This window comes from Notamacropus eugenii, chromosome 5, assembly GCF_028372415.1.
Source record: "Notamacropus eugenii isolate mMacEug1 chromosome 5, mMacEug1.pri_v2, whole genome shotgun sequence".
Classification (NCBI taxonomy): domain Eukaryota; kingdom Metazoa; phylum Chordata; class Mammalia; order Diprotodontia; family Macropodidae; genus Notamacropus; species Notamacropus eugenii.
In genome coordinates this window covers 139162003-139182102 of record NC_092876.1, presented here as the reverse complement: position 1 = coordinate 139182102, position 20100 = coordinate 139162003, and the positions used below count along the sequence as shown (strand labels likewise).

General features: G+C 42.4%; 1 protein-coding gene and 1 long non-coding RNA gene across 9 annotated transcripts in view; one reads left to right on the top strand and one right to left on the bottom strand.

The window, feature by feature from the left end:
- Positions 1-20100, top strand: part of ZBTB16 (zinc finger and BTB domain containing 16) — a 253600-nt gene that overhangs the window by 131527 nt on the left and 101973 nt on the right. The gene's annotated exons all lie outside the window — the stretch shown is intronic.
- Positions 6196-10166, bottom strand: LOC140505254 (uncharacterized). Its single transcript, XR_011967428.1, has 3 exons — positions 9852-10166; positions 7670-7870; positions 6196-6830 (listed from the first exon to the last, which is right to left on the bottom strand). It is a non-coding gene; the product is annotated as an uncharacterized lncRNA (long non-coding RNA).

Genomic DNA, 20100 nt, shown 5'->3' with positions numbered 1-20100 from the left:
GCTGTTTTTATGCAGGTCTGGGAGGGGGTGATGGGTTGTGGTATGGAACAGTTCATGGGATGGATTAGGAGTCTTTAACTTCCCTTAATGTCCTGTATCATTGCTTTCCAAGGACTCCTTGGCCTGGACCTGACAAAAAGGAATACAATCATTTTCATCAGGCCACTATCTTACTCTGGCTCATCCTCCATGAGGCTGTTTGTCTGTGGCCAGAACCCTCTAATTGGCTAGATTGGTATCTATAGACATATGGGAGATAAGTATAGGAGGATAGGTACCATGCCATCCATGGATCTTTTATAGAGCAATTTTTGGGGGGACCCCCTTTGAGGTCCTCTCACTCTTGGCATACTGCCGATGGCATATCTCTGTTTTAGCTTCTTCCTTTTTTTCCCCACTCTTTTTCTGCCTCTCATTTCCTTTATTTCTCCATTTTTGCCCCTCACTTTCCTGCATTAGTCTTGGTGTTTTAGTGTATGCTTCTCTCTCCCTCTCCCTCTCCCTCTCCCTCTCCCTCTCCCTCTCCCTCTCCCTCTCCCTCTCTCCCTCTCTCCCTCTCCCTCTCTCCCTCTCTCCCTCTCTCCCTCTCTCCCCCCTTCTCCTGTCTTCTCCTCCCTCTGTCTCCTCCCCCTCTTTCTTTTTTTCCATGTCACAGTGTCTCTGTCTTAGTTTCATTCCATCTTCATCTTGCTGATTCTGTCCCCAAAATTTATTTTTCACACACACACACACACACACACACACACACACACACACACACACACACACACTCTCTCTCTCTCTCTCTCTCTCTCTCTCTTTCTCTCTGTCTCTCTCTTTTTCTGTCTCTCTCTCTCTCAGATGTATGGGGAGGGAGAGAGAGAGTGAGTTGAGTGTGTGTCTGGTGGACAGGAAGGAGGAGGGTGTCCTTCTTGGCTCTAGAGAAAGTTCTGAACCAAGGATCATCTTCTGTGAAGGGTTATCCTTGACTCTTAGGCCTTGAGGCCAGTGAACTTTTGTGGCCAGGGTTTCAGGGTCCACTGAGGGAGTTTACCCTGCCCAAGTCATTGTTTTCTGGGATGTATTTGGGACTTTTCTATAGCAGTTGAGCTGAAGGTGATGCCTTCCTGAAGGTAAGGTGCCTTCAGATTCCACAAGATTCTTCTTGGACCATGCTTGCTGCCTAAATTGCCATGTGTTTCTGGATATGCTCAGGATCAGAGGGCTGGGGCCTTTGTGTGTGAGGAGCTCTTGTTGGCACTGTACTGTGGGACATTTAAGTCAGGAGACAAGATACTGGAGAGTGAGAATGGGAGATTGGGCGTGGGAGTTCACCCCTTCTCAGCTGAGGTGCCATTTACTTTGTAAGATAATGGCATTCTCCAGCCTCAGGTCTGGATCCCACAAAGATCCAGGGAGATTGTTCATCTATCTCTTCTGAAAATAAATGGCACTCAGTACCTCTAAGTTTTATGATCTAAGCCCTTTCAGGAGGACAGTGATGCTTCTTTGTGTATACAAGGAGGGGATACTGTCAAAAGGGACTGGATGGTTGGGTTGGGCTGGATACTATTAATCATTTTTAAAAAGCACTTGTGAAGCATCTACTATGTGCCAAGCATGTGTTAGGCACTAGAGTTACAAATACATTAAATGAAACAATCCAGACTTGCAAAGAGCTTGTATTCTAGTGGGGGAGACATCAAGGACATACAGAATTATGTACAGAGAACAAATAGAAAGTAGTTAAATGCAAGATAGTTTGATGGTGAAGACACTAGGAAACAGGAAAGGCTTCATATGAGAGATGATTCTTGACCTGTGTCTTAAAGGAGAAGAAGGAGGTTGTGGATTTGACATGAAGGAGTGCCTTCCAGCCATGACTTAGGAGACAGTGAGTGCAGAGGCACAGAGGTGGGAGATGTAGCACCATGTATAAGGAACAGAGAGGCTCTAGTTCATTGATTACTTAGAGCAGCCTCATATTTTGTGCCAAGCCATAGATGCTTCATTTTAATCAGTCTGTTCTCCTCCTTCTGACTTTACTCCATGTCATTAGTCGATATATAGCTTGTTTGTACATAATTGTTTGCATGTTGTCTTCTCTATTAGATTGTAGCTTGACAAGGAACAGTGACTGTCATTCACTTTTTGTTGTATCCCTAACACTTAGAACAATGCTTGGCACATAGTAGGTGCTTATTAACTGATTGATTGATCTTAGCCTCTCCTCTGGATTTACCTAGGTCCATTGATATTGATCTCATAACCCAAGATTATAATTGTGAACCTTGCAGGGCAAGAAAGGGTCCTAGGACATGGAACATGTTGGTAAGGTGATATTGGAGGTAGGAGGGAGGCGTTGAAGATGATGGAGGCAGGGAATCAGAGGAAATGTATACACCAGGCTAAGGAATGGATGATCCTGAAGAGTTGACCATCTTGGGTTCGGCAGGATCAGATACCACTCTACTAAAGGAACGAGCATCCAGTGAAGCTGTAGGTTTCTATTCATTGTGCTAAAATTGTAAAAGAGGCTACTCTTGTGTTTCTGGAAATCAGAATCATCAATAAATCTTTTTGAGTACCCACTGTGTGCTGGGCAACACATGTCTGAATGAGACAAGAATTTCCATGAAATACTCAAAATATTTCCTTGCTGTAATGGCTCCACACAAGACCTTTTGGTTTTAAAAGCAAAACTGGCTTATCCTATCTGGTGACTTAGAATGACGATTGAGAAAGCCTGGCTTCACCTTTGGATTTCGTCTTTTGTTACTTCTCATTAATAGAGAGTTTGGAGCTCCATGTCACCTTCCCTGATGCTACCGTGCGTGTGTGCGTGTGCGTGTGTGTGTGTGTGTGTGTCTGTGTCTGTGTGTGTGTGTGTGTGTGTGTCCCAAGACTCCATTGAAGAATGTTCTCCTTTCGGAAGCAGGCCTCTGACCCCAGACAAGATTCAGAAACGGGAGCTTTGGAAGTTTCCGGTGGGTGTAGAGAATAAGCTAGTTTTGGAGGGATAGGAGTTTACATTTTTTTTGGTGGTAGTGGAGGGGGGGTTGTTTTAAATAATTTGAGTTTTATATGAATGGCTCTGAGTTCCTTTGCAGTACTATGCGTTTTCATAACTGTCTCATCCACTTTGGGTGAAGGAAGGAAGAGAAGGAAAAAATAACAGGCACAGCGTTCTGTGGGCCCAGGAAGAAAACAAGAGAATGGGGCAGAGAACAGGCTAAATTTAAAATTGTAATTGGCTGACTTCCACTGGCTTGCGGGTGTTTTAATGACTCATAATAACTTCATTTAAAACCAGCTGAGCAGAAAATAGATTGGAGAGGAGCCTCGGGCCATTATGGATTTGTTTTTTTTGACAAGCTCCGTTTTCAGCAGCCAGGAAGGCTCTCACAGAGGGCTTGGCTGTTTTCTCTCCCTCTCCGAGGGTTGGTGGTCTGCCCGAGAGAGATTGTATAGAAACCAGGGCTGGGTGGTGTGTTTTTTTTTTTAAACTGATTAAAAATAGATGCCTTGAGGTATTATTTTAGCATCAGTGGGTTTTTTTTTTTTTTTGCACTTTTGATGTGGTAAATGGAACATAAATAAAATTGTTTTTGAAATTACTGAATTAATTAGGTAGTAAAGCAGCTACAATGCATAAATCCCTTTTGCCACTTGGCTTTTTGTCCCCCGATCCATGTTTGTGGGGCATGAGCTTCCATCTTCCCTCTTTCTTTCTTTCTTTCTTTCTTTCTTTCTTTCTTTCTTTCTTTCTTTCTTTCTTTCTTTCTTTCTTTCTCTTCCTTTTTCTTCCTTCCTTCCTTTCTGTCTGTCTTTCTGTCTTCTCTCTTTCCCTCTCATCTCTTCTCTTTTTCTCTTCCACCTCTCCCTCTCCTCTCCTCTCCTCTCCTCTCTCCCTTCCTTCCTCCTCTTTTATTTCTCCCCTGATTTCTCTCCTTTTCTCCTCCTTACTTCTCTCCTTTTCCCTTCTCTCTCTCCTTTCTTCCCCTTCTCTCAACTCTTCTTGCCTCAGGCAAGGACCCTTCATTTGAATATCAAGATTCTTTTTATCTTCTGGGCTACAGCCAAATAGTTAGGTTTTGTTGTTATTTTTTAATCTGTAGGATTTTTACAGTACTGGTTAATGCTCTAGCTCTTGGAAAGTATGAGTTTTAGAAATTGCCAGAGAAGGATCTAACCTATATCTTGTTTTAAAAAGATGTTGCCCATCCTATGTGCTCAGAGCAATGCCAGACAAGCAGTTTCTTCCTTCTTCTTTTCTTTTTTAAGATAAGCAGATTAAGCCTTCACATCTTCTCCTGCCCAGACAAACATATCAATATCAGCCTTTGCTTGGAGGCAGGGGAATTGACTGAATTATAGTTGGTAAGGCCTTTCCCCTGTCTGTGCCTCAGTTTCCTCACTCTGTAAAATGAGAGCTTGACTGAAATGCTCTTTGGCACTAATGTTTGGTGTTTTAAGAATCTGAATTGTCATCCCTTGGCTTTAGAAGTCTATTGTCTGGATGAGAAGACCAAGAAGGGGGTTGGAATGAAATGCGGAGAAAGGGTCTACCTTTCCCTGCCCAATACCTAGTTCTGAATGTTAACTCTGTCCTGTTTAGAGGGATTGCCACACCCCAGAGGCCTGGGGGTGGTGAATTCTGTGCCCCTGATGATAACAGGGCAGTAATTGGCTGCTGCTTTGTGCCACCAGGAGCAGGTGTGAGGATTATTAGGCTTCCCCTGGCTCTGCCAAAGGAACATGTGCTTGGTTGTGGAGGCCACTGATACCTTTCCCTTATCTCCCTGGGGAACTGATGCATGATAGGACAGGCTGGGAGTGATGCTGAAGGATCTACTGTTGAGGAACTATTCTTACCCTCTTCTCCCATAATTTTCTGTACCATACTTTCAAGGAAAACCCTTGGACATACAACAGAAACAGTGGTAGAGTTGGAGTCAGAGGACCTGGATTAAAATTGTGACTCTGTTACTTAATTCATTTCATTTTAGGCAAGTCGCTTTACCCTAGACCCTCCTCTCCTTGTCTGTGAAATGATTGGATTAGACCAAGATCATTGATTTAAGTCTGGAAGGGATCTCGGAGGTCAGTCTTATCTGATTGCCTCATTTTACATAGGAGAAATTGAGGCCAAAAGGGCTGAAGCAACTTGCCCTAGGTTTTTGTTGTTATTCAGTTGTTTCTAACTCTTGGGTTTTCTTGGCAAGGATGCTACACTGGTTTGCCATTTCTTTCTCCAACTCATTCTATAGATGAGGACACTGAGTAAAGTGACTTGCCCAGGGTCACTTAGCTATTAAGTGTCTGAGGCTGGATTTAAACTCAGGAAGGTGAGTCTTCGTGACTGCAGACCCAGTGCTCCATTCACTGTGCCATGTAGCCTGCCCCCAGGATACACAGGTAGTAAATATACCCAGATGATGTCTGAATTTCTCTCCCACTCTAATATTTTATGTTTCTGTGGTCTCTTTGCTTGACCAAAAACATCTTGTGATGACTACTCTTGGTAGGCCAACTTAGGGAATTTTGCTCTTGGTATAGGATTCCCAGTGCTGTTATAAAGTGGTTATGGTGGGAGTATCTCGTCATGCCTACATCTTCCTAGAAATGTAGGGGACAGGGACTTCCTCAAACTGTTGGTGGGGAAGATGGGGTTGGTTTGCTGGCCGTGTGGCAGTGGGGGGGGGGGGGGGGCGGCGGAGCTTCCTGAACTACAGAACCAGCTCTGCCTGGGACAGCTGCACTGTGCTGAAGTAGACTTGATATAGACCTCTTTCCCTTTTCTTCCACATCATCATGACAAGTGTATCACTGAGAAGTGTTCCTCTAGGATGAGTCACTCATTTACCAGGTAGGCAACAAAGCAGGGAAGTTTGGGCTTCCTTGAAGCCTTAACTGATTTCTCTACTGGTAAAGTACAGAGGATAGGGTAGGAGAATGAAAGTTAGGAGGCCTTGGCTTGAATCCTCCTTTGTGTGATTGTCATCAGCCTCTCAAGAGTCTTTGTTTGCTCACCTGTAAAATGGGAGTGCAATTTTAATACTCCTTACACTAACTACCTCTCAGGGTTGTTGTATAAAAGGTATTTTGCAAACCCTAAAGCGCTGTATAAATGCGTGAGTTGTTTCATTACGTTGCTCTGTGTTGGGAGGAGCTATCAGTTTGTTAATAAATACTGAATAATTACTGTGTATAAGATGCTGTGGAGGATACAGACAGACAGCACATACATTTATAGAGGGCTTTACCTCCTCACAACAGCCCTAAAAGGTTGTTACTCATGGTTGTACATTTATAACCTATATCTGATTGCTTGCTGTCTTTGGGAGGGGGAAGGAAAGGAAAGGAGGGAGAAAAATTTGGAGCTCAAAATCTTATAAAAATGAATGTTGAGAACTATCTTTCCATGTAATTGAAAAAAATAAAATACTATTAAAGGGAAAAATGTTATTATCCCCATTTTAAAGATGATGAAATTGAGATTGAGAGGTCAGATGACTTGCCCAGGGTAACAGTGTCTGAGGCAGGATTTGACCTTGAATCTTCCTGGCTTCAAGACCTGCCATGTAAGAGTTTCTTTCACGGAGTTTGTAGTCTAACTGCAGACATGAGACAAGAGGCAGAAAGTAAAATGAACAGCAGTCTATGTCTCACTACTTTAATGTGTCTGTGAGCTCAGTGATGTGGGTATTTGCTCCATCGATGCAAATTGCAACCTATCCATGTTTTCTCTTTTGGTGCATTTCTTGCTGATGACCTTTAACAGGTCTTTTCATTGGGTCATGCCAATGTGATAGAGCCGTCTTCCTGGACAGGAGTTCATAACCTGAGGCCTGTGAATTAAAAAAATAATCTTCATAGCTATGTTTCAACATAATTAATTTTTTCATTTTATTTTATTCATTAAAAAGCATGATTCTGAGAAGGTGTCCATAGGCTTCATTGGAGTGCCAGAGGGAGTTCATAACCTCTGCTTTCATGCTTCTTATGGAGACAGAGAATAGAGAAACAATTAGACTGTCCACATGTTATCCTTTTCTCTCATGGAGTATTAGCTCCCATTTTACAAGTGAACAAACACTCTTGAGAGGTTGACCAAAATCACACAGCTCATAAGCATTGCTCTAAGGCAGGATTCAAGCCTTTCCTTTCCTCCAAGCAAGGTATGAAACAAGCTGACTTCCTATTTGGAAAGAGTGAAATTGGAGGATCTGGGTTCAGGATCCTGCCTCTGTCCTTCCTATCTTTGTGACGTTGAGCAAATCATTTCACCTGCCTAAAGCTCAATTTCCTTACCTGTGAAACGAAAGGCTTGAACTAAGCAGCTTTTGTGAGGTCACTTCAGTTCTAGATGCTGGGGGTAGCTAGGTGGTGCAGTGGATAGAGCACCAGTGCAGGAGTCAGGAGGACCTGAGCTCAAATCTCACCTCAAACACTTGGCACTCACTAGCTGTGTGACCTTGGGCAAGTCACTTAACCTCAATTGCCTCATCCTGGGTCATCTCCAGTCATCCTGATGAATATCTGATCACTGGATCCAGATGACTCTGGAGGAGAAGTGAGGCTGGTGACCTACACAGCCCTCCCTCACTCAAAACAAAGTCAAGGGCAAGTCATGTCATTATTTCTCTGATGGCATGGTCTTCTTTGGCAATGAAGGACAAACACACACCTCAACAAGTTCTAGATGTGGGACTCTTTGATCCATTCTTTGTTGCCTTAGTGCTATCTGCTATGCCTCTTCTGGCATTAGGTCATTCAGTGGTTAGAAACATGATGCAGCCTACTGGATCTCATTAGGCTTCTCTTCATTGGCCTCTGGGCCACTTGAAACTGATTCCTTAGAGACCATACAGCATCAGGAGGAGGATATCTGTATTAAAAAGAGGATTTTGTTGTTGTTGAGGGTCAGGTTGGGGTGGTTGAGTAATGGTTCAGCTTTCCAAATTTTTCCATTCTACCTTGGGGTCATGTTAAGTGTCAAATTAGTGATACAGATAATAAATGCTACTTGAGGTCAGAGAGCTGGGTGGTAAGGAAAAACTTTACAGGGGGGATAAAATTTGAGTTGTACCTTGATGGATGGTTAGGATTTTGATGACTTATCCCCCTGTTCCTGACGTTGAGATATTGGGTCCCCCAGCCAGACATTGAATGGCTAATGAAGGCAGGTAGTCTTTCTTTCTTTTTGAAGGTCTTTATTGTATATCCTAGCATATGGTAGGCACTTAATGCATGCTTATTGAATTGAACTGATCAAGTACAGATAGATGTTCATGGCTAGGAACTGAATGGAAGGAGAGACAGGGCAGGATGGAATGCTCCTGGGAATGGATTTAGCTTTTTGGAAGCAGGAGTTGATAATTCCACTGAGCTAGAAACAGGTTAACTACCACAAGGAAGCCTTAACCATCTCAACTCTTTTCTCCTTGGGTTAGACGGAGCTTCCACAGCAGAGGCTTAGACACTCTAAAACCTAGTGGGACCATGAATGGCATCTAGAACACCCCTAGGATGAAGAGGGATTTCACAATGGGGTTCAATTCAGTTCAACTAAATAAACATTTATTAAGTGCTTACTGCATGCTGGGTACTGTGGTAAGTGCTGAGGATGCAAATAATAATAATAAAAAGACAGTCCCTGCCCTCAAGAGCTTACAATCCAGTGAGGGAGGACAATGTACAAAAGGAAGCTGGAAAGAGGGAAGGGGACTGGGGAATATACATGCAGGGGCATGATATTCCCAAACCAAGCAGAGGTGTGGAGTTAAAGTGGAGAGTTAACTGGAAAGTCTGGATCCCTAGAAAGGAAGGCTTTGGAAGGTGCTCAGTGTTTCACCTTCAAGCCCTCCAATCAGAGGGGAGAGGAGTCCAAGGTTGTTGAGATGTTGAGGATCCAAAGCTGAGTCACTCAGCATGATGAGAAGATTTCAGGTCTTTGAGAGCAGTGTAAGAAAATCTGAAACCCTCCATCCTGGGATTTTTGACAAAAGGCTCTTAAAGCCATGAGATGGTTTGGGAGATTGGTCTAGAGGGTGGTCTTCTACTCCAAGGACTTACTGTAATGAAGAAGCCTTCTGTCTGGGTTTCTCCTAGCATAATCCTTCCACTATACCCTATCCCAACTCCCCTTCCTTTCTCAACCCCCCCCCCCCTTCCCTTAGCTGCACTAATTAGAACTCTGCTTGCAAAGAAGGGGGGGGTGGGGAGGGAGTTCTAAACTTTTCATTAGATAGTTGGGATTAAGCAGTCTTCTGGGGGAGTTGGATTAAACCTTTGTAGTTATATCTCTGACTATTATAAACTAATTGAGCACAGTGAGTTCATTGGCGGCTGCGTTTTGTTGGAGTAATTATCGAAGGCCACAGTCGTTTTCAGTAACAAGGTAACTCAGGCTAAGGAAAGAATTCCCAGAAACTTTGATGTGCTTGAATTTCCCTTGAAGTCATTTTGGTTAACACGAAACCAGATCAGTAAAGTGTCTGGGATCCTGGCTTGGAATTGTCTTCTCCTTCCTGGAGACCAAGGCAGGGGTTGCTAAAAGGATCTGAATTCCACTTTGGGAAGAAAAGCAGAGCTATGTTCCTCGAAATGCAGGAAGAGGAGGAAGAGGGAGAGTAGATTCTGATTTGGGGGGGAGGGGAGGGCCACAGAGGAGACTCAGAAGGTGATATAGTCCTTGGTGACTTAGCACTGCTTGATCGTGCTGGGTTTTCAGTGTTTCCTTACCATCAAAGAGGCTAAAACCCTAAAGAGGAAATACCTCGAGATGCTGATAAATCACTAGGACATTATGTATACGTACAACATACATACCAGGGGACCACTATAAACAGGTGAGACATTCTTCCTACCTCTGTCCTCCATGCTTCCCTCCATTTGTCTTTGCTGCTTGGAGTATGGGCACCAGTAGAGGATGAATGAATGAGATGGTTCCTGGGAATCATTGTTTCCACTGACCTCTGAATATCCTGCAAACTATAAGAGCCTTTGTGACAAAACCTTAAAAATACCTCCTCTAATAGTGAACCCAGTCTGACCTTGACTTCTGGTAGGGTCAGGCCCTGGCATTGTTTTCACTCTGTTCTGCCTATGTTCTGAGTTTGGTGGATTTGCCAAGACCTTTGAGTGCTCTTTGGAAGTCCCACTGGGGTTAGGCAGAAGTGAACTTGTCCTCCACATGTCCCCCTCCTTGACTCTGGCACACAGCCCAGCTGCATTGACTCATACCCTGTGAAGGACAGCATGTAACTGTGCTTCCCGATATAGGCCATCAGGCCCCTGGAGTGACAGGAAGACACATTGTCATCCAGGGCACTTTGGTTGGCTTGCATGGCAGGACTGGTATGGCTTCATTTATCCCATCTCCTGCCTTGCTGGCCAGCACTGGGAGAGTTCATGGAGAATTTTTAAAAAGTATTGTTTTTTTATTTTCTTTTTTTTTTTTTTATTTTGTAATGTTTAACAATCACTGCCATACAATTGTGATTTTATCCCCCCACACCTACCCCCCACTCCCCCCCTCCCTCCCCACGACTGCATACAATTCTGTATAGATTCTACATATACTTTCCTATTGAGTATATTTTCACTATAGTCATGCTATGTAGTCAGACTAAGATAAATGAAAGAAATCGTATAACAAATCAGAACATGATACACAAACACATACACATACACAAACATGATCTGCTACAATATGTGAGTGACTTCCATATTTCTCTCTCTGAGTGTGGCAGGCATTTTGCCTTGAGATCCTCCATTGGGATTTTTTTTTTTTTTTTTTGGTAAGAAGTTCTTGTGTTATTACAAAAATCTAAGTCTACCAGAAAAAACTCTCACACACTGTGGTTGTTGCTGTGCATAAAGTTCTCCTGGTTCTGCTCCTTTCACTCAGCATCAGGTCATATAAGTCCTTCCAGGCCTCTCTGAAGTCTTCTTGTTCATCATTTCTTATGGCACAATAGTACTCCATTACATTCATATACCATAATTTATTCAGCCATTCCCCAATTGATGGACATCCCCTTGACTTCCAGTTTTTGGCAACTACATAGAGTGCTGCTATAAATATTTTTGTACATGTGGGACCCTTTCCCATTTTTATGATCTCTTGGGGATATAGTCCTAGTAGCGATATTGCTGGGTCAAAGGGTATGCACATTTTTGTAGCCCTTTGGGCAGTCTTTTTATTTTCTTAAGTCACCACAGCCTCTGTCCCCTTTCTCTCCCATTTTATTTCTTTGACCACTCCCCACGTGAGTCTGACCTTCTAGTTCTCTTGTGCCCTTATTTATACCTCCCCCCCCCCAATTTTAAAAGTTTATCACAGGGTTGGCTGAGTAGATGCAGGAATTCAGTGTTTGGTTAAATTGTGAAATTAGCTGGGGAAGTTAATGAGGCATTTCTTGTCTGCTGCCTTCTAAAGAGTAGGGAGTGAGTTTATGAAGGTGCTACAAGGACCTATATAAGGAAGGGAGAGAAGGAGGGAGGGAGAGAGGAAGGAAATAAGGAAAGGAATAAAGAAGAGAGGGAAGGAGTAGAGGAGGAAAAAAAGAGAGGGGTGAAAGTAGAAAAGGAGGTGGAAGGAAGGAAGGAGGAAAGGAAAAAAAGAGGAAAGGAGATAGAAGAAAGAATGGAGGAGAGAACAGGAAAAAGAGGTAGAAGGAAGGTGGGGGAAGGAAGAAAGGAAGGAAAGAAGAGAGAAAAAGGAATGGAGGAGAGAATTGAAATAGAGAAAAATGAAGGGGGTGAAAGAAAAGGAGGTAGAAGGAAGGTAGGAAGAAGGAAGGAAGGAAAAGAAAAGAGGGGAAAAGAGGGAAGAAGGAATAGCAGAAAGAGGATTGGAATGGAGGAAAAGGGAGAGATGAAAGTAGAAAAGGACATGGAAGGAGGGAGGGAAGGTAAAAAAAGTGAGAGAAGTAGAAGGAATAAATGATAGAGGGGAAAAAGGAAAATAACTAAAGGCTATTGGAAGAATTCATGTGGATGGATTTTCTAGTTTGGAACATAGTCAGAAATCTCTTAGTCTGGAAAGGATGGGTCTTAGATTGATCTAAGCCATTTTTAAAAGAGGAAGGCAGGTATGGTTCAGAGGGGTAAAAGAAAACACCAGCTCTGAAGTCTGAAGACCTGGGTTCAAATGCTACCTGTGATACTTACTACCTGTGTGCAAAACCCCAAATGAGATCGTTTGAGTCTGACCTGACTAAAACAACTCAACAACAAAAACCACTTACTTCCTTGGATGCCTTTCTTAATATTCTTGATCCTCAGTTTTCTCATTGATAAAATGTGGAGATTGGACTCAGTGGGCTCAGAGGACCCTCATAGTTCTCCATCTGTGATGCTATGATCTTTAGATATAGATGTAGTAGAAGGCAGGACTGTTTTATTTTTGTCTTTATATAGTACTAGCTAATGTTTATATGGTGCCATGCACTGTGCTAAGCATTTTAGAATGACTATCTCATTGGATCCTCACAATAACCTAGGGAAGTAGGTGCTATTATTATCCCCATTTTGCAGATGAGGCAACTGAGGCAAATAGGTTAAGTGCCTTGCCCAGGGTCACATCCATAATAACTGTCTGAGGCTAGATTTGAATTCAGGTCATCTTGACCTGTGGCCCAAGTGCACTTCTCCACCTAATTGTGTACCTGGCACAGAGTAGTCACTTAATAAATTCTTGTGAAATTGAATTGTTGAACTGAGTGCAATTAAATCGTATCATATGTTCAGAGATCACCTGGGAAGATTTCATCACCTTCCGCCATCACTATTGCAAATCTTAACTCACCTTTCACCGCGAGTCAGTTTTTCCAGAAAACCAACCTAAACTTCTCATGCTGCAGCCTGTGCCTTTTGATGGAGGACAGTGGATAGAGTGGGGACTGGTTATTTCTGCATTACCAATGCTTGAGCATTGTTCCTGGTTGTACTTGAGAATAGTCTCCTCTCTCATGCTGGCATGACGTACCTTCCCATCTGTCATACAGGCAGTAGACTAACAGATTTACATAGAGAGTTACGCTTTTAAGTTTGCAAAGCATTTTACATACACACCCTTTAACTGTCACAGCATCCAGGTAATCATCCAGGTATTATTGCCATTTCACAATAGATAGAGACATGGATGGGATAGAGAGCTGGCCTCAGAGAAAACTAGGGTTCAGGTGAGGCCTCTGACACATCCTGGTGTGATTTTCTCTAAGCTGTGCACCTAGTAAGTATCAGAGATGAGATTTGAACTCAGATTTCTGCCAACCTCCAAGTCCTTCTCTCTTTTCCATGACCCAATACTACCTCATAAAATAAATCCCTATATGCTTTGAGGTAGCTGGGTGGTACAGCAGATAAAAGTGCCAGGCCTGGAGTTAGGAAGCACTGAGTTCAGATCTGGCCTCAGATACTTACTGTCTGTGTGACCCTGGGCAAATCACTTAACCCTGTTTGCCTCAGTTTCCTCATCTATGAAATGAATTAGAGGAGGAAATGGCAAACCACTCCAGTATCTTTACTAGGAAAACCCCAGAAGGGATCACAAAGAGGTCAGACATGACTGAACAATAACAAAATATGTCCTGAAGAGTGGACGTTTCTATATATCAAACATACATGTCTTTATGTAAAGTTGCATTAAAAAGCAGCATTGATTTGAATTTTTGACCCACACCTACTCCTGTGTGCTCTGGGAGGCTGACTGTTCCTTGGATATTTGGGCAGGATTCACAATACAAAAGAAAGGACTGAACTCCCCCAGAAATCTGCTGGCCCTTCCACTCCCCCCATTCCTTTGAGGAAGGCCTGTTTGCAAATTGGAACCACCATTCTGAAAGGTTTCTATAGGAGAAGAGTTACCAACAGTGTATTTTCTATACACACCAAATTCTCAGGTCCTCTAATTATACCAAACAAACCTTTCTGTTTCCAAGCTGCAATTTGAATGTCATTTTAGTTGTCAGATATACTTTAATAACGCTGTAGCCATAATGTGAAGAAACAGTTCTCTGACAGACTGCATGCCTGGGGTAAGCTGGAAAAAAATAAAAAATGAAAGGTTTGAATTGGGGGGAGGGGTGCTGGAGAGCTGGGGAATGAGTGCTAGGAAGGGGTGTTCAGTCTGCTGGGTGATCTTTTTGTTTTGCAAGTGCAGAGTCTTAAGGTTTCTGAATTTTGAGTCTGAAAATGTCAGTGCTGTACTTGTAATATAACACCTCAATTATGGTGCAGGGGGTAAGAAAGCAAGACTCAGAAACCCCCGTAAGGTTCTTTAAGCCCCGCAGCCAGAGCCACAATTAAGGTTTCAGAAACACCAAAGGCAAAAGCCAATGAGTGTCATTTTTAACCAGTTAGAACATTTTACTACTTCCTAACATCAGAAGCGCTCAGTCCTCAATAAAGTGATTAAACTGAATGGGTGTTGGGGAGTATTATTAGGTGGAGAGGGGCTAAAAATAGAAATGCTCTTGTTTTCTGAAAACCCTGGCAGTCCCAGAGGGCCTGGAAGCCTTGAGGTGCCATTGAGCTGGGGGTGGGAGGGGAGGAGAGAGAGAAAAGGAGGAAGGGAAGGGGAGGTGGTACATGGAGCTGTCTATCAATTAGATTAGAGGATATTTTTATTGTAGATATAGTGTAGTGATCAGGCCCCTTCTTATTTCATCTTCCTTGAAAAGAAGTGCTCCCCTCCTCCTCTTACTACCCCCACCCTCCATCCCACATAGATACTCGCATACCTCGTGTCTTCCTTTTGAAATGAATTGGAAGTGGTTGGGAGTGCTGACTAGTGGGTCAGAGGGCTATTTATTTCACAGCGCCAGCCTGGGAAGACTTTCCTGCTGATGGGTAGGGATAGGCTTTAGCAGGGAAGACGCAGGCTTTATAGAAATGGTCACATAGGCAAAGCCTGGGTTTGTCTTGGTGCCGAGATGGTATAGTAGAAAAGAGAGTGATAGACTCCAAATTCCAAAAGATCGGAGTCCTGTCTCATATACTTAATAGCTGTGTGACCCTCTGTTTCCTTTTCTGTAGAACTGGAGCTACTATTAATAGCATCTATCCCAGGTTTGTTGTAAGATTCAAATAAAACAGTATGTGGAAACTACTTGGAAAATTTTAGAGCCCTATGTAAATGTGAACTATCACTTATTAATATGCTAATACCTTGAATAAAAGAGATGATTAGAGAGTCTAGAAAGGGTGTTGGATTGGAAATCAACAGGACCTGAGTTCAAATCCTGCCTCTACCACTAACTGGAACCTGCTCAAGTATTTGTTCTCATCCAGTCATTTTTTTTTAGTCATGTCTGACTCTTTGTTGACCGCACTTGGGATTTTCTCGACAGAGACATTGGAGTGGTTTGCCATTTCCTTCTCCAGGTCATTTTTAAGATGAGGAAACTAACAAACAGTGACTTGCCCAAGATCACACAACTAGTGAGTGAGGTCACATTTGAACTCAGGTCTTTCTGACCTGACCCTGTGGTCTATCCACTGTGGCATCTAACTGCCCAAGTCACTGGGCAAATAGCTTTCCCTCAGATACAGGAGTTGCCACAAGCTGACTTCAAAGGTCTCTTTTAATTCTAAGTCTATGACTATGATAGATCCCCTTCTCCCAAGTTCCCAGGAGGTCGAAGGATTTCAGTCTGAAAGGAGCTCTAGAGATTATTTTGTTCAAACCCTTCACTTAAAGATAGAGAAATGAAATCCTCACAAAGTGATGTGACTTGCTTAGGGTCACACAGCTAATAAGGTCACCTAGGTCAGCAGACGCCAAAGCTTTTCCTTCCCACCATGTTAGTAGATTACATATTGGCAAATACTCAGCCTTGGGTGCCATGATAGTTAATGATGATTTCTGGCTCATTGAAAGTCAAGGATGTCCCTTTTCCCTTTCCCCCTTATTTCTGTCTGTGAAATCTCTCTCAAAAATGAATCAATTCATTTTCCCCCCTTTTAAAATTGTACCTTGCTTTGACCAACGATTGTGCTATTCCAGCAGGTGAGTCATCGTTCTGAAGACTGGCTGTTACTATAGGGCACAAGTTCTATAGATAGATGACTTTTGAGCTAGATGAGTTATGAGCTCCAGGCCTCGAGACCCTGGAAGCTGATTTTATTCTTGCCTTTCTTTGTTTTCCCGTAGTGTATGGCACATAGAAGTCCCTTAATAAATGCTTGTTGACGTAGCTAAATTTGAGTAATCTTAACTTTACCAAAAGAAAATTGTAGTTCTTTTTGATGTTTACCTCTCTTTCCTAAAAATGAAATGATAAATATTTTTTAAAAAATCTATGGGGAAAAAAAGACCAAGATAAATACGTTGTTGTTGTGTTGTTTCAATCATGTTCTACTCTTTTTGACAGCATTTTGGGGTTTTCTTAGTAGAAATACTGAAATAGTTTGCCATTTCCTTCTCTAGCTCATGTTATAGATGGGAGAACTGAGGCAAACAAGGTGAAGTGACTTACCCAGGGTCACAAAGCTAGTAAAAATGTCCAAGGCCAGATTTGAACTCATGAAGATGAACTTTCCTGGTTTCCAGTCCAGTACTTTATCCACTGTGACATCTAGCTGGTTTCAGGTTAATTTGCGGTTTTACTATAATGGCCAGTTTGAATTTCAGTAGCATTTTTCCTCTATTGAAGCCCAACAGCTTTACATTTCTGAACCCATTTCCAGTTGATAGCCCCAGGAGAGAGGAAATATTTTTCTTTTCTCTCTCCTTTGTATCACAGAGGGGCCTAGACAGGTAATGTTGTCTGCTTAAAGTAACATAGTAGGTTCTCATAGATGGATAGAACACTGGGTTTGGAGCCAGCAAGACTCATTTTCATGAGTTCAAATCTGACCTCAGACACTTAGTTGCTGTGTGACCCTGGGCAAGTCACTTAACCCTGTTTGCTTCTGTTTCCTCATCTATAATATGAGCTAGAGAAGGAAATGGCAAACCACTCCTGTATCTTTTCTAAGAAAGCCCCAGAATCAGGTCGCGAAGAGTCAGATGCAACTGAAACACAACTGAACAATAAAAGATGTTGAGTAGTAGATCGGAACTGTCTATGAGAGTCGTCTGATCGCTGAGAGTGTTGCCTTAAGGCACTTGGACCCTGACTATACAATACTGTTCTTAAAATTCTTAATTTGCCTTCTTTGTGTTTTAATCTCCTGTGTGACCCAACTCCATCACAGTTGTGTGGCCTTCCTCCCAGCTCCACCTGCTATTCTACATGGAATGTATAGTTAGCAATTATGCTACAGGACAGGGTTCAACACACAACTCCCAAGCATTAACCCTAGTGCAGAATGACCAACCTCCAGCTTCAATGATAAGAATTCTAGTGCCCCACTTGGGCTAGCATTGATGCATGCTGGGCATGTCTTTGTCTGATGTTTCCATCAGCTGGAAAAACTAGATGGACTATAGATCCCTGTAAGAGAATTTCCTAAAGAAGCTTTTGGAACAAGAGATACTACCATTTGTTGGGATTAGGGAAAAAGAGCATAACTCTTCCTGAAAGCAAGAGAACAGAGCTATTGACGTCAGCCTGCTGCTGTCAGGAGGTATACAGTGGTTGTGTTATTGGTCACCAGCATTTGGAGCTATGCAGAGTTTTCTGGTCTTTGATTCAGCTGTGATCTCTTAGTGACATTTGGTTTACATTTGGTTTTTATTTTCTCTTAAGAAACAAAAAAATGGAAGAAAAATTAATCATAGAACCTCACAGCTATAAAAGACTCAAGGGTCATCTAGTTCAGCCTGTTAACCTCATAAGAAATTCTCTCTGTAGCTTTCCTTACCTTGTCTAAGAGATCTCTAGTGATGGGACCTCACTACCCTTTGGGACAACCTGTTCTAGTTTTGTTTAGCTCTGATTGATAGGAAGTTTCTTTTTCTTCCTGTGTGTCCGCAGTTCCCACCTGTTGTTTCTAGGTTTGCCCTCTGGGACCATGCAGAACAAATCTTTTTTTTTCACATGACATCCCTTCATATACTTGAGGCTGGCAGTCATGTCCATTCTAAATTTGTTCTTTTCCTGGCTCAACATCACTTTTTTCCTTGGAGAGGAGGTAAGAGCAGTGAGGCAAGGGGGGATCTAGGTAGTATTCGTCAAAGTCCTAAATCCGACTCTTGAGAATATACAAGATGTAAAAATATTGATTGGTGGGGAAGTAGGAAATGGAAGAGATTCCCATTCTGCATCAGTCATGAGAAAAATACCCTGGTGTCCAAGCCCTTTCCAAACCCATAATAAACTGGAGAAAGGCAGCCCCAAAGACATTATGGTTAGCTTGGGCTAGGATGGGGGACTGAGTGATTCCTAGTATTTTTGTGCATAGGAGCTACTTTTCTTTCTCCAATGCTTTGAGGTCACTGGGGTAGTAGTGTAGGTTGGGGAGAAGATCAAGGAGAAGGAAATAGGAGAAAGAGATGCTAACAGTAAATTTCCTGAATATGCAAGGGAGTAGGCATTGCTACTGATGAAATTTCACTGCCAACTGTGGTAAGGGGAAAGAGAGGCAGACACACACACACACACAGAGGGACTGACAGATAGAGACCTGCCAGTTAAGGCTCTGAGATTAATTCAGTTCAGCAAGCATTGTTCCTGCTTTTTGTAAGTGACTACAGTTATGAAAAAGACTTGGCTGCTTCCCTCCAGGAACTTATATTCTACTGAGTAGGTTAAGAGACTAAAGTAGATATTATTGTTATACAAATCAGTCAGTAAACGTTTAGGAATCACCTACTATATGTCAGACACTGTCCTAAGCATTGGGGATACAAAAAGAGACAAAAGACAGTCCCTGCCCTCAAGGAACTTACAATCTAATGTGGGAGGCAAACATGTGAACATATATATACATATATAAACAAGCTATATATATATACATATATATATATATAGGATAAATAGGAAATAAGTAAAAGATGGCAGATGCTAGAATTAAGATGGGGTGGGAAAGGCTTCCTGTAAAAGATGGGGTTTTGTAACATAACACAACACCATACAACATAATAGTTAATAAAAGTACGTAAGAGAGATTCCAGGCAAGAGCAGGTTATGAGAAATTGAAGAAAGTAGAGAGGTGGAACTGAGGAAATCAGAGAAGGCTCTATGGAAGAGATGGCATTTGAAGGAAGGGAAAAATTTCAGTGGGGTTGGGGGTGGAGAGGAGTCCATTCCAGGCAGAGTGGACATACACAAAGACCTGATCAAAGGGAAGGGCAGGAAGAGATATGAGCAGTTTGGTTTGTTTGGTATGAAAGGGAGTAATCGGTGACAAATCTAGAAAGGTAGGTTGAGCCAGATTGTAAGGTATTGAAGGCTAGGTTGAAGAATTTATATTTTATTCATCAGGCAGTGGGGTAACCCTGATGGTTCTTGGGCTGGGAAGGTGATACAGTCACAGGTGTGTGTTAGGAAGATTATTTTGACAACTGTGAAGGATGGATTTGGGAAGGTAGAGACTAGCAGCAGGGAGACTGGGCAGGAGGTTATAATTAGAATCTAGGCTTGACATGGATTAGCTTGGTCCATAGTCCAAGATCACCTGATAGATCTTTACTCACTGATTGGAGACTCCTGGTATAGGCAGAGCCTAGAAGACTAAATAGCATGATTAATTTCTCTTATTTTCTGTTTCAGTTTCTGCAGCTGGAAAAATTTAAGAATTTCTCCAAAGTTTAGGTTGAATGTCTTTGATTATCTTAATATCGAAAGCACTTTGAAAAAAGGGACAATGTAAATATGAAGAATTAGTGGAATTCACTAGGTCATTTGATAGCATTGGGATTCAGTGGGAATAAGAGGTCAGGAAGCCAAGGCTTTTAGGAAGATTAGATGTCCCACAACCCCCTCCACTATTTCCATCTTGTCTTTCACTGGAGAACCAACTGTCTTTCGGGACACAAGGTCATAGATTATAGTTACCTGCTAGGGACTTTGTTACACAATTTGGTAGTTTCACAGGATTATGGGTAGAAATGCCTATCAGTCCTCCCCCATTCAAATTTTGTGAGTCTAAGGAAAATGTCCTTTGCAGAAAGTAAGTCTTTTTATGTAAACCTATGTTCTTAAAATTTTCTCAATATTGATG